At 46.1% G+C, this 12,544-nt stretch overlaps 1 protein-coding gene, 1 long non-coding RNA gene and 1 other non-coding gene across 9 annotated transcripts in view; 2 read left to right on the forward strand and 1 right to left on the reverse strand.

The window, feature by feature from the left end:
• Positions 1–210: 210 nt before the first annotated feature.
• LOC134147813 (uncharacterized) lies at positions 211–11,895 on the reverse strand. Of its 2 annotated transcripts, none has more exons than XR_009960075.1 (4): positions 11,844–11,895; positions 8,028–8,154; positions 6,553–6,619; positions 211–2,071 (listed from the first exon to the last, which is right to left on the reverse strand). It is a non-coding gene; the product is annotated as an uncharacterized LOC134147813 (long non-coding RNA). The 2 variants fall into 2 exon arrangements; XR_009960074.1 differs by lacking the exon at positions 11,844–11,895 and adding an exon at positions 11,758–11,833.
• Positions 7,318–7,389, forward strand: TRNAE-UUC (transfer RNA glutamic acid (anticodon UUC)). Its single transcript has one exon. It is a non-coding gene; the product is annotated as a tRNA-Glu (tRNA).
• A 198-nt stretch (positions 11,896–12,093) lies between the features above and the next one.
• RBM39 (RNA binding motif protein 39) overlaps positions 12,094–12,544 on the forward strand; it is a 32,929-nt gene continuing 32,478 nt past the window's right edge. For all 6 annotated transcript variants that reach the window (XR_009960113.1, XR_009960114.1, XM_062589512.1 and 3 more), the window contains exon 1: positions 12,094–12,415. The gene's annotated coding sequence lies outside the window, so the exon portion shown is untranslated. The remainder of the gene's footprint in view (positions 12,416–12,544) is intronic.

Genomic DNA, 12,544 nt, shown 5'->3' on the forward strand with positions numbered 1-12,544 from the left:
AGGGCTCTTAAAGATATAGACTTGGTGTATCAAAATTACTAGTTGACACTGCTGTGCTAGCAAGAGTCTCCACACTTTGGGCAGACTGAAAATAGAAGCTGGGGAGATGGGGGGAGGTTGCAACAGCCTCAGCTTGAGGGAGTCCCAGAAAGGAGTGACCCAACATGGTACATGGGAAGTTGGCTGCAGGAAGGACCAGGCAAACATTCATTCTTTCTGCAATGTTCTTGTTTTATTTTGTGTATTTGAAGGTGAGCTGATAACATGTAGGCTATTCTCAACCTACACTTCTGGCAGGACTGCAGAAGAATCTATAATGTTACTGCTTAACTGCCAGAGCTTTGTAGCTAAAACTCTTAGGATGTGATTCTACATGCATTGCTTTAAGAGATCCTCCCATTCCTGCACCCATCCCACAGTCATTTTTCTTGCTCCTCTAGCTGTTTCCCACCTTACTCCTGTCACTGTGGAGCTGCACTCCAAGCACCTGAGCTGAAACAAGCCACCTCTCCAAACTCTGAGCAGTGTGCAGCAAGGGCCCGCGGTGCTCCCAGCTCACTGTATGGAGGCAGTACCTGCTCCAGGAGAAGGCAGCACCTGCATGCCCAGCGCAAGCAGGTCAGTGCTCCCAGAAAGTCTCTTCTCTTGAGCTAAACCATTTGGCCCGGAGGTGCCCAGGAACACAGAGCAGTCATTGAAATGATGTCCTCAGACCAGTCCTACTCATGAGCTAGCAGCCTTATGCTGTCTTACACAAAGTCATACAGTAGGAGGGCATAGTGAGGAAACAACCATGAAGGCCAGAGGGTGGTCATATACCCTCTGGCACCAAGAACACTCTACTCTCAGGAGCAGAGATGCCTCACTGTTGGAAGAGGCAGGCTGAGTGAAAGGGGATTCAATTACTGAGCTCAATAGCTGGGTTTATGACACTGTGACTTGGATGCAGGCACAAAGGTGTCAGAGTAAGGGCTGTCTCTTAGAGGTAGAGGGGTGCTGGTGGCTGGGAGCTGTGTGGATACCAGTGACTTGGGGAGGAGGAGAGAATGCTGGAGGGGAAAAATTAAGCAGCTAGAAGAAAATGTCTCTTTAGTAGGACCTCTGCAGTGGCTTTCTTAGGGACTTTCACAGCAACATTTGCTACATGCAGTGCATAGCAGAGCAACTGATGTAGAAAGGAGAAGCTAATGGGAACTAGAGAAATCCTGGGAATAGAAGGTGCCTATTTCCTCCCTTGGAACCCAGCCCACTGAGGCTGCACTGGGGTCACTGGGAGCATATATTTAGGTGGATGTGTAGGGGAATAATACCAGAACTGAAAGGTGTGTGTGTATGTGTTTGTTTGCTTGTTTTAAGGACTGCTCCCGAGGCACAGAAGATAATGCAGTCATAGCCCTACCCACCTCTTGCAGTGATGGGCTGAGGAAAACACCTACTAATGGTAACTGGTACAACACTATAAAGAGGTCATGTGAAGACCTCCAAAGTTATTGGTGGGTCACCATTTGACAAATGCATGGCAGATCAGGCCCAGTTGTCATTATGCCTGCCATTAGTACGCCCAAACTGGCTGCAGAAGGAGAAAATGAAGTCTCTATAACAGTCTTTAAAAGCATTTTAAAGACATCACAGTGTCTCCAAGAGCAGCAGATTATAAATCCCTGGCCCTTTTGCTAAGAGTGAAGCCAAGCTGTCTACAAAGGACTGGAAGAAACAGCCTTCATGAATTATGAGGCTGTGAATACTAGACCACTGTAAGATAAATTAAGAGATATATGATCAATGTTTCCAGGCCAAACTATCCCCTTGCTGTTTGTTCTTGGCTAAAGTACATTTCCTAAACTATCGCTGAAGAACTGTGAAAACATCCAGGTCCTTGATACTATGCTTTAATTGTTCCTTCAGATGCTGGTCCCATGTGGAAGAAACTCTATCTAGAGCCATACACCCATCCCCCTTTTCATGAAGCTCTTCAACTGATGGACATTTATACTTGTCCACACATTCTACATCATGAAATTACAGCTGGAGTTGAATGAGAGGCCTTCCTCATCTGCGGGTCTGGAAGAACCTGTAATGTGAAAGGTAAGGAAAGCATAGTATTGCCGAGAGTCACACTAGCATGTTGACCTGGATGTTTGGGCCTGTTTTACCTTTGGGAGGGCAGGGATTGCCCTTGCTCTAACTCTGCTAACAAATGAGACTGCACAGGCTGCAAGCAGTCCAGCACAGTGCCAGCCCCAAGGTGTCTCCGCATATATCAAGGGGGGAGTAATAGTTCCATTCAGGTGTGAATGCAACTGTTAGCTGTGTTGTGTGATACATTGGCCCCTGACCCATCAACCGACCTTACCTCAAACCTGCCTTGTGGGCTTGCTGGCAGACACTGGCTGTGTCTGGTTACCATCACCAGACCTGCTCCGCTTCTCTTGCGTAATGGGTTTGCACAGAAGGAGGCATTAATACTCAAGAATGTCCTACACTGTGAAAGCCATACGTTAAATAGGTCAAGCAACTATGAATGCTACATGCAGGCAAGACTTCTCACAGTAGACAGTTCTTAATTCTATTAGGAAACAAGATAAAGGGAGTACAGATCATCCACATTGGTGATGGGCTCTTTGTCCTTGGAGATTTTCGAAGCATGGCCAAAATAAGCCATTGGCTGACCTGCTTTGCTGTTGGCAATAGTCTCACTTAAGCAGGAGTTTGAGTTAAAGCCCTCCAAAGGTCCCTTCCAGTCAGCACATCTATTATTTTGTGACAAGGTGCTTGAGATTCCAGCTGGATAAATAGATGTGGTGAATTCTCCATTACTTGGGAGCACTGATATCTTGTATCAGGTGTCTCTGATACTTTCTTATTGAAAGGGACCAGGCTGACCTGGACTGTATGAGAGTCCTTTCTAACAAATGGTCTTAGAATATATGAGCCAAAGCAAAAACATTCCCATTCTTAATTAACTCAGTTTGTGCTTTGAAGCTGGCTATAGACAACAAATAGCCCAGGACTGTCATTTGGGAAGACCTGGTAGGGATATTTGGCCATTTTGTAGAAATATATGCTTTTAAGCAGCAATCTGCAGGTTTTTTACAGTTAGGAAAATGTAGATTTGTATGATGAGCCAGATGTTCTGCAATGGGACTTTTTAAAAATCATCCTTATCCCAGATTTTTCCTTCTTACTGCCTTCATCTCCCTTGCAAAGTAAGCTGTCATCCTATCACATTACCAATTGGCAATGGCAACAGCTGGCTGTAACCCAATTTTAGCAGCATGGGACACGGAAACAGATGGAACTGCAAATGCTCTTTGTTTCCTCTCCTGCTTTCTAAAACAGATTGTGACTAAAAACATACAGGAGAGATTTCTGCCATCTTTCCTGCTACTGTGGCTCCCTGGCTGCCTACAAGCTGTGGAATGAGCAGGGGGTTACTGTTTGCCATAGCAAAGAGAACTCTGCCTTTTTAGAGAGGAGCTGCAAAGATTGGGAAAGGCACAAGATACTTCTGCAGCAACTACAAACCCTAAAAGGGGAAATGAGGGTGTATTTAGATGAAACAGCTGAACCGAGGTGAGAGCTCGCTCCACATTGAGGAAGCACTCCTGTTCCCCGCACACTCCAGCCACTCAGAGTCTTGGTCCTGGTGCTCGTCCAAGCCTGAGTGAACTAATAAGCTCATTAAACTGGCACAAAACTGATCCAGAAAATCAGAAGTGAGCAGTGTTTTGCCAGACTAATAACCTGAATTGGCTCACTGGATGGTCAGACAAGCACCAGAACAAGGACAAGGATGAGGAGCGGACATACATTGGTGGTGGGGAAAGAACAGGGGGAAAAGGTTGAAGTGGGAATGCACCTTTTGAAACATTAGATTGACTTGATCAGAGTACTGAGGGAAGTCCATGCTCCCAAGTCACTTTCTATGAACCAAACTCTAAGGCTGTTGGCAAGGAAAGTTGGGAAAAAGTCCACAGCAGAAGTTTGCCTGCCTTGCTTCAAACCTCCCATGGTCTCTACCCAGGCTAGAGCATGGAAAGGAAAGCAGAAACCTTTCCAAAATAAGGTGCATATGTCCCTACCACATTAGTTACAGTTTCCCAGAGGATTTCTACTCTATTTGTGCCTCTCACACCTCTTTATGCCTGGTAAGAGTCCTGCTGCTGCAAAGCCCGCTAATCTATGTCCTCTAAGGATTTACCAGTCAGTCCAAATGCACAAGCTGGGTAACAGTGCTTTTCCCCTGGGGGAGACATTTTGTACCCTAAAGCGTGAAATTATCCTATGCATGTGGGTTGGCTACACAAGTCCTGATGTCAGTTGGCTTGAGCTGGGGGCCAACTGTCCAGAGGAGAGGGTGCATGCTGAGAGGCAGGTGACTGAGGCTGATGATACGAGACTGAGCAGCCACTGTCACACACACCCAAACAGCCACCTGAGCAGTGGTAACACAGAGGTCTTATCTTACTTTAACTTGATTTTCCTTCTCCTACCAGGGCTACAATAGCTGCCTAACCCACTGGCAATTTGGTTAGATAAGTTTCCTTCAACTGATGTTTTTGTCAGATGATGTAATATGTACCTGTAGGTACTTGCCAAGAATCGAGTTCTGTTTGTTTTAGCCACAAACAGAACCAGTAATTCCTAAAGCTATTTCTATGGTCTGATGTTTTTTTCCTACAGGATTTAAACTAAATGAATTTCCATTTCTGTGAGAACCCTGGGAGGAGTGACCTGCTGCCAGGCTTCTTGAGTTAAGGAGTGGTTGGGACATGCTAAGTCAACTACTCTATTTCTTAGCAGTGTGGGAGCTCTTCCAGGGATAGTTCCTTCTAGGCTTATTGTGCCTTGTGAGATTGTTCAAATTTCTAATAGAGGTTCTGTCAGGATGTTTTGCATTATAATATGATTGATTTTCTCAGTTTTATTTCTGTTAGTCTCCAATGTAATATATATATTTTTTCCATTTTGTTGCTTATGGATACCCTCAACTGAAATATCTGTAGGTGGTTATTTTTCATCATACCCTTTTCGTGAAATAATATTGATTTGATTTTTTAAAACTTGAAGTTAATCCTTTTTTTCCTCAGATAATGTCTTCAGTTCTATCTGCACATCTTCAGTCTACTAATACATTTTGATAACAAAATACCCTATACTAAATGTGAGGAAGGATCATTTTTATGATACTCAGGCAGCATATTACCCCTTATGTTTTATCTCCTCTCATACATTTAAGGTTTTGAGGACCAGCCATGATCCCACTGAAATCAATGGGAATGGCAGCAAGTTCTTTGCCCTACCATGTAAAGCAGGGAGAAGTGAAGTGTCTGAACCAGTAATTGCAAGGGTTGCAAGGCCAAACTTTCTGGTTTGCATTTGTTGTACTCATTTTGCCAGGCAAGCACAGTTCCTCCAAGCATCCAGGCATTTAGCTTTAGGCAATTCACCTTGAAAGCTGTTCTTTGTTAGTTTTTTAATGTCTTGGATATCTATTAAACAAACAGGCTTTTGTATTTAATTTTCTGCACTACACACAAACGCTAGGTACTGATGACCTGGATGCAGTATCTATTGCCTGAGCACCTCCGTGGCTGCCCTTTGTAAACAGCTACTGATAGAGAACCGAGGAAACACTTGGGCTTAGGTCTGAGCAACATCTCAGAGATATGCCCACTGGGCAATTCGCCTATGACAGCGGGCCCATAGGAGGCCATAGCCAGGTAAGAGAGCGAACAGCTGTCAGGGCATAGGAAGGGATGGCTGCTCCCCAAGGGACAGGGAGCCAGAGGTGATAACAGAGCTGGCAGAGCGGGGAACCTCACCAGGCAGGGCTCAGCCCCACGGTATCCCAAGCAGGGCAGGCCCAAGGCGGGCAGCCCTGAGTGCAGATCATCAGGCAAGTTCATGGTATCAAGGAAGGGCTGAGATCAAGCTGGGAAGGCAATGCACAGGGCAGAAGCAGATCCAGTGATGTGACCAAGGTCAGATACAACCCAGTGCTTTCCAGGCAAGTCTACAGTGACAAGGCAGGGCCTTTTTTTTTTTTTTTTTTTTTTTTTGTCATCCAGCACCACTCTTCTACAAGCATGGCCTGGTTCTTCCCATATAATTTGTAGCCTGCTATTACAGCGTTCCACTGATTATTTGCTTTGCATTAATTTCTGATATCCTTACTCTCATTTAAAATTTGGCATTTCAGTTCTTCCACCTTATTTTCAGATTGCAAGAATTTGTACAGAAGAACATACACATTTGTGTACGTTACCTAGTTTTCTGTACCCTGTTTAGCCTGGACTTCATTTATCCTGCTGTTTGCAATTTCAAATGTTTTTTGTCAACCTCCACTGCCATCTTTTAACTAAGATACAGAATTTAATGACTTCAGCTGTGAAGATGCACCCTAAATTCTGTGGGGTTTTTACATCAGCCTTCTTTACTTAAGTTTAAAAATTCCCCAATAACATTTTTAAATATCAGCCACCTGATTATTTAGATCTCAGGCCTCTATCCGAACTCCCACAGCTTCTTACCGCCTGCCTGAACTCTTACCAGAGAGATTCTTCTTACAACTCGTCTTCTCAATCTTCACTCCCAGTCTTGATAAATTACGGCATGTCTACACAGGAAAATGGATACCAAAAATTACTGGGTTTTTGTTTGTTTGTTTGTTTTTTAATCCAAGGCTTATTCCAAAACAGCTTCCATGTGTAACTTCTTCTAACCTGATTGGACTAAAAGCCATAGGGAGAAGAGTCAGTAACATAGGATAAGTGGAGTCGCTGTCTCTTTCTACACACAACTTACAAACTCGGTTCCTGCAGTCCTACAATGCACAGAACAAGCGAATCTCCCAGGTTCTCCCCAGCAGATGTTCACTCCATGTATTGCTGCTCTAACTTTATCTCCCCAACTTCACTAAATCATCGGCGGGCCCCAGCTGTGCCATTCACTAGGCACTCATCCTGCTACCTGCTTGTACCGCCACGGTACCCTGGAAGCGCTGCGCAGGGAGCAAAGCCAAGCACCTCGCAGTGGCCACATTCCCCAGCCTGCAGCAAGGCTTACACAGCGGAGCAAGGACCCGAGCCGCCAAGTCCCTCGGTCTCGGGGGTCTGCAACAGCCCGTGTCCGCTGCCAGGGCGCCGGGACGCGGAAGCGCTGCGCCAGGGTGCGCTTCGGGGCGCGCGGGGGCCCCGCGGCCGCGGCGAGCTGTAGCGCGGCCGGGCCCCGGCAGGCGGCGCCGCAGTGCGGCCGCCGGCGAGGCGCGGCACGGCGCAGGCACGGCGAGGCCCAGCACAAAGCGCAGATATGCAGTCCCACATGGTCTAGCGGTTAGGATTCCTGGTTTTCACCCAGGCGGCCCGGGTTCGACTCCCGGTGTGGGAAAGCAGCGATCGTCTTTTTTTTTTTTTTTTTTTTTTTTTTGGCTCCCGCTACTTCCTTCCAACCGGCAAGAGCTCTTCTGCCACCCTAAGCACGGGATAAAGCAAACACATGACTCGTGCTCCTGCTCCCACCCTGAAACCTCTCCTTGGCCCCCTGCACCCCAGGGCTCCTGCGACCATCAAAAATAACGCCCCTGGTGCTTTTAGCAGAATCACAGGCAAGCAAATACCTGTTACCTAAATATCCTGCATTTCAACACATGGTACTAAAATGAGACCAAGCCTCTCCTCCAGGTCAAGCACTACCCCTTAACCAGGAAAAATTCTGTTACGAAATGTTTTACTTAAAGCTTCCCTTTGGCCTTCTGCCAGCACCAGAGGTGAATGAACACAAGCACCTAGCAACCATGCTAATAACCCTGCAGTTACATAATCACTATCCCTGGTGCATCAACAGCCGTGTCGTACAGCACTAGAGACCGCTTAGAGCCAGTGCCTATGCACAGCTTTTGCAGCTGCTTCCCTGATGCATGGCATGTAACACAGAGGTGCTAAATGGCAGGAAGCACTGTCAAGGCCCCTCATTACCCGTTCTCACCAAAAAATCTGTATATACTCAAATCTTATATGTGTTTTTACCTCCTTGGGATTCACATCCTCCTTCCTCCTTTCTTCCACACTTCCTGGGTATCAATGAAATGTGAGCAGTGTGTTAGTGGAGTGCACAAAAGAGTTAGGCTGGTGGGCTTCCTTCCAGAGTCTGACTCTGTATTCAAGCAATGAAAGAGAAAATCATTATGAAAATCTGTTAGCCTGAGCTTAAGCATGTACTCAAGTCACAGTCATATGATGAGGAAACAAAAAATATCCCACTGAATACTCTAACAAGTTTAGCTGCCAATTTTGAGTTATTGCCAAGTTCTATCCATACTGAATGCCTCTGACAATTTGCTTGAAAGCTTGGAGTTTGTAACAGATACTTATAAGCCCAAGGAAGAAAACCAACAGCTTATTCTGGGGAAACTGAAAGTTCAACTATGTTGAAGTTACCTGAACCATTTCAAGACAGTGATCTGGTTATGTTTTACCCATGTAAGAAATAGTGCACAACCTATATTACTGATGCAGAAGAAGCTAAAGCACACAGCTGAAGCATAGAGCATCCTTTTGTTTTGAATTTCCCAACAATTCTGTCCTTCAGTAGTTATTCCTACTTCATGGTAGACTTGAAAGTCATTAAGCTAAATATCAACTCATAAAAAGTTAGAAAGATTTAAGTCTACTGAACAGGATCATTGGCATGTAAGATTTTAAAGGGTTGGCTGTGAAGCTTTCTGAGCCATAGATGTTGCTATTGCACAAATCAAAAGACCAGAGGCCTGAGAGGAAAAAAAAATATTACTATTCTTATACCTTAATTAAGGTAAGTGGCCTGGGTAGCTGGAAACTGGTTAGTCCTGACAGCCTAGTGGCTGACATGGGAGCAGTGCTAACAAGCACCAAGTGATGGCAGTGAGCTGAGACACGCACGGCTAACAACAGCCGGTGTGGCACTCTGGGAACAGCCTCCAAAAACCTCACCTGTCAATGATGAAGTTATAAATGTTGTTTACAACCAAACTGTACAAGAATGATCACGTTACAATATTTTGACAATTCCTTTTTCCTAAATGCCTCAAACTTCATTAAGATGACCAGTTCAGTTCCGAAAGACTTGAAAACTCTGCTTAAGAGCTTTAATATTTTTGTAGCCTATTAACTTTTCAGAAAATTCAGGAATGATACATTAGTCTGGGGGTTTTGAGAAAACAGGTTATGAATTGAAAAACTACAAGCCTGAATTCATATTCCTTCATTGATTTAACTCAAGTAGGTCTATTTGCTATAATAAAGTAAGAATTTCAGGAGGCATAATTCATATTCCTTCATTGATTTAACTCAAGTAGGTCTATTTGCTATAATAAAGTAAGAATTTCAGGAGGCATAAAGTTGGTTTAGAACTTGAACTGTTTCAGACTTGTAGGACATAAAAATAAATAAATAAAAAAAAGCCATTATTGGTTGTCTTGTGCTGACTTAAGCAGAAAGCCCACAAAATGTTAGCTGTATCATGTTGAACAATTAGCTAACATTTACTGCATAATGTTAAATTTAAATAAAAAATGAGCCATTCTGTGGGCTGCCACTGGAAGCAAGCTACCACTTGTTCATGAGACAAATAGTTTTGTTTCACAGAACAGTACTACTCCGAGTTAAACCATACAAGGCTCTAGCAAGCTATTTCTGCCAATTCTCAGTGGCTTGGACCAAAAGACACAACAGAGTGCCAGGGTAATGGCAATTTAAGTGAAACCTGAGTCTCTAGAGACTGAAGAGCTGTCATACTTAGTCCTGAAATGGGCAATAGTTTCTGGCAGAAGGCTACAATGGTAACATCTTCAGGTGCTGTTACTACTAAAGATACTGAACCCTATCAAAGTCCTCAGCCAAATGAAGGAAGGTCATACCACATATATTATTAAATCATTACATCAGAAGAACCAGTCATAAAAGAATATAGACAGTTTCAAAGCCCTGCCCAATACATGGCCTAATCTGCTCTCTCCCTTAACAACAAATATCAAGCTTGAAACAGCTAACATTTAACATTGCCCCATCATCCATGTAGCCTAATACAGGACAAAAGATTTCAAAAGGGTAAGCATGTAAGATGCTTCATTCTACGCTCCAGCTCTGGGAGTTGGAACTCTCAGGCCTCAACATTCACTGTTCAGGGATTTCCTAAGCTATACCCAACTTATGTGCATTGTGTGTTTGTCACAAAAGTTCAATTTTTCTCTGCAATTGTCAAAAAGCTAACTGGTAAAGTGGCTTTTTTTGCTTTGGCATAGGATCCCAGTAAAATTCTCACTTGTTACTACCACTTAAAATGTACTGCTTACCGTGGGACTTTCAACACAGTGGCCAGCTGGGATCTCAAGAAAGAGATCAGTTTTATAGCAAGCACAAAGCTATTTGCTCTAACACCTGTGAGCAGAAACCTGGACGCAGATGTTAAATGGCCTATCGACAAAGGACATATTGTTTCTAGCAAACACTCTTGTTATTCCATTAACCCCATAGTGCACAAACATTTGAAGAGTGAACACAGCCTTTAGAGCTAAGAATCTGTAAAACCATTTATGGTTACAGGTGCTCAAAACAAAACTTACCACTTGCATAGCAAATGTACCTTAGCTAGACAAGACACTTGGGTGTGGCTGTAACTATGCCAAAAGAGCTCTTACCAGCTTACTATACATACATTTCGTGGATTCAGAGCTACCAAAGCTGGAGAGCGTCAAAGCTTCAAATTGATCATAGTCAAAATCCAATCTTCTGTTCTCTGCTCAAATGGATAACAGAGACCTACCAATGGATTACTGCCTGAAATTCTCCCCTCATGGCTTGAGTCAGCCTTGCAGGTGCCCTGCTTCTGTTTCTCCTCTCCTGAGCCTACTTTAGTTAATTTAGCCAGTTACCCCACCCCCTTACAGTTTCAAAGCTTTCTTTTTCAGTCACTCTGGCAAAAGAGGAGAGAAGAAAGAAAGAAGAAAACACCACTACAAGGAAGCCTGGAGATGACCTGACTTCAAAAGGGACCATCAGGAGCACTTTGGAAGTCTTTCTAAAACCCATTAGCCTTATAGGCATACCTATATAACTTTCACTGAAGCTCCCCTTGGGTTGCTGCCCAATCAACAACAACAAAAACAAGAATTTTCAGCCTATGGAAGAAGGAATTGTACAGCACAACATTGAAATCCTCACCGTGATAAAACAGGTATTTACTGATGTTGCTGGCAAGGGACAGAGCACTGAACACTAGGAAATGAAAGCCAGGTAAAAGAAGGTGCAATACCTTTAACGGAAGACAGTGACAAGAACCTCACTGCTACTTTTGTGTGGAGCTTGATACTATGTCTATTGAGACTCTCCCAGGAGCAACACCCTAAAAGATTAAGGTCATGGGTGTTCCCAAACCAGAAGCCAACCAAAGAATTAAGGCTTTGAATCAAGTGACAAGTGCGATAGGGGGAAAAAAAAAAAAAAAAAAAAAAAAAAAAAAAAAAGCACCTTTACTACACTAGTCAGGCCACCTGATACCAGCTGGCTGCTGCCCCCCAGCCAGAGCCAAGCAACAGCAGAAGGAAGGACATTCCCTGTAAAGCTCTGCAGAAACACGTGAGTGAGTGGGAAGTGAGCCAGTGCTTTACACCCACCACCTGCAGCCCCCCAGGCCCTTCATCAGGCACTCCATTGGGCCTGCACTGAGTCAGAGGGCCCTGCCCTCAGGAGCACCAGCAGTGGGACTCTAGGCCCAACTCACTAGGCACAAGGCAACAACAGCACCACTGAGGAGCCCAACCGCCTCCAGCCACACAGGTCCCGCGCGTTTAAATGGCCGCAGTTCACCTTCGCTCCCCCTGTTGCGCCCGAGGCGGGCGAGGCAACTCTCGCGAGAGCGCCTAGGCACCGGGGGGGGGGGGAGGGGGAGGGGGAGGGGGAGGGGGAGGGGGAGGGGGAGGGGGAGGCCGCCCGCCGCCCAAGTCTCGCGAGTGTTTGAGCCACGGGTTCCGGGCGCGATGTCTCGCGAGACGCGTAAGGCGAGGATGTGCTCGGCCTTGTTTCGCCTGTGTCTCGCGAGAGCCCCTGCGAAGGGCGCTGGGCGACCCCGTGCGAGTGCGCGGAGCCTGCGAGCAGCGAGACGCGGCGGGCGCCATTTCAGGGAGCAGTCGCTGGTGCCCGAGCTGGGTCCGAGCCAGAGTGCGGGGCCGTCTGCTACGGTCACGCTGCCCCTCGCCGTCTGCCGCCCCGCGGCTGGCTGAGCGGCGCTGTCGCTCCGCTTTTTAAGCGTCCTGAGAGTGTTCCTGAGCCCTCGGGCCCATCCCCCACCGTCAACGCAGCCAGCGCCGGACCCGGGAGCCGCGGCCGTCACCGCTGGACCTCGGACACCTCGGCGAGGACATCAACCGCCCGCGGTGCAGGTAACTGCCGGGCTGGGGGCTGCATCCCGCCACCGGGCGAGCGGTGGCCTGGCCCGGGGAGCGCTGGGGCCTGGGCCTGCGGGTGGCGCGAGAGGCCTGGGCTCCTCTCGCCGCCTGGGCTTCTTTCCC

The sequence above is a fragment of the Rhea pennata genome, chromosome 16 (genome assembly GCF_028389875.1).
Source record: "Rhea pennata isolate bPtePen1 chromosome 16, bPtePen1.pri, whole genome shotgun sequence".
NCBI classification, from domain to species: Eukaryota; Metazoa; Chordata; class Aves; order Rheiformes; family Rheidae; genus Rhea; species Rhea pennata.